This window comes from Antrostomus carolinensis, unplaced genomic scaffold, assembly GCF_000700745.2.
Source record: "Antrostomus carolinensis isolate BGI_N321 unplaced genomic scaffold, ASM70074v2 scaffold30742, whole genome shotgun sequence".
NCBI classification, from domain to species: Eukaryota; Metazoa; Chordata; class Aves; order Caprimulgiformes; family Caprimulgidae; genus Antrostomus; species Antrostomus carolinensis.
This window is the reverse complement of record NW_010298070.1, coordinates 2,245-4,293: the sequence shown is the minus strand read 5'-3', so window position 1 is coordinate 4,293 and position 2,049 is coordinate 2,245.

Below are 2,049 nucleotides of genomic sequence, written 5' to 3'. Positions count from 1 at the left end.
CACTTTGGGCTGCAGTGCCTGGCTGCAGGCACAGGTCCAGCCCCTGATGGAGACAACAGAAACCACCAGAACCAGGATGTTTCCTGGTGCACATGGTCCTGGGTGGGAGAGACCTGCCCGGTGTGAGGCAGGAGCAAGGAGTTTCCAAAAGCCCCAGTTGTGCTGCAGGAGAAACACACAACCCGGTTCACCTGGATCGTTACAGAATTTACTGATAATCACACCAGGATTAGAGGTGTCAGTACAAAAATAAACCGTACAGAGCTTTCCATCATACAAAGATTTGTTCATGAGACAGGCAGTCGTGCGGCGTTACCCACCCCAGCGCAGAGGGTGTCTGTGCACAGAGAGCAGAGCCACGCATCTCAGCTCCAGCAGTGACGTTTCTCCAGGGCAAGTGGCTTCTCTGCACGGTGTGTCCTTGTCCCACACTCCCTGGCCAGGGGCTCACAGCGCTGCCCGGCCCGGCACACCTCGGCACTAATGTTTTTACAAGCTTTCTGCAGCTTTTGGCAAGTTTAACTGAGTGAAGTCTACCCAAACCCAGTGAAAACTGAAGGGATTCCTCTGCTCACCTCCCTCAGGGTGAAGGAATGTGAAGACCAAAGGGATGCGGTGAGAGGGGAGGGAACTGCTGGTGGTGACTCCAGACTGCTCCTCCTTCCCGTTTGGATCTGGTTTTACTGGAGAGGGAGGTCGGGAAGGCAGCCAGGGGAGCACAGGATGCTCTGCAAGTACCCAGGTGACACACAGAACTCGCCCCAGCACTAACACCTCTCCAGACAAGTCAGCAGCTGATCGCTCACCTTTCCTGCAAGAATTCCCTGAAAATTCCACCGAGAGGCACCACCAGCTCCAACTGCTCCACTTCCAACAATGGCCAAGCTGCCAACTCTTCCAGAGACACAGCCCCACCTCAAGACAGACTTTGAGAGGTCGCAATGGGTAGAAATCAGGAGGTTTTGGGTTCACCCAGCACTCAGTGATTTTATAAAGTTGTTTGGTTTCTTTTCCTTTGTTCTGAGCTCTCACCCACCCAGATTTGTCCCCTGCCTCAGTGCCTCCCCTGCTACTGCAGCGGAACTGTCCTGGTCCCTCAGCGTGTGGCACACGGCTACAGTGCTCTCCTGGTTGTGACCAGCTGAGTCCTTGCTGCTGAGGGATGCCAGGCACCAGGGCGGGGGAAAAGGGGAGCAGAGCGGGTGCCCAGGACACTGGTCTCTAGCATCACCTCAAAGGTAAGGCCAGAGCAGTCTAAATCCCAGGAAAGACTTTTAATCCATCCAGAAAAAAGCAGGATAATTCAGGTGGATTAAACCAGGCACCCCATGAAGATGGGAAGGGGAAACACATCTGGAGAGATGGATATTCCTGCTTTTTCACTGTGGGCAGAAGCAAAGAGGGAAGGAGAGGCCCAGCCTTCCCCGGGGACGTGGCGGTAGGAAGCCCAGCAGCACAGCACACGGGACAGCCCGAGGATCCAGGGTTCAATGTTTGTTACACCGCTCGGACCTGACCCACCTACGGAGAAGGATTCACATGAAAGTCTTTCCTAAAACGCACAGGTTTGTTCCCTGAATTAACAGGGGCTACAATTTAGATTAATCTCAGTAAGTAGGTCCTGAAAAACACCTCTCCATCATCTGTCACTCCAGAGAAGTTAGTTCATAGAGAGGAATTCTTTGTCATTATAAACCTGGGGCCCTGTGGAGGGTTGTTCTAGCACAGAGGACGTGGGGTTCATGGCAGGTAACTGGCCTAATGAAACACTGCAGGTACGAGCTGGTCTGGAAACCAAAGGAGTTCAGCAAAAACCCAGCTGAGCTGCGTGTCCTGGGAGGCTCTGTCACTCCAGAGAAGTTAGTTCATAGAGAGGAATTCTTTGTCATTATAAACCTGGGGCCCTGTGGAGGGTTGTTCTAGCACAGAGGACGTGGGGTTCATGGCAGGTAACTGGCCTAATGAAACACTGCAGGTACGAGCTGGTCTGGAAACCAAAGGAGTTCAGCAAAAACCCAGCTGAGCTGCGTGTCCTGGGAGGCTGGGCAC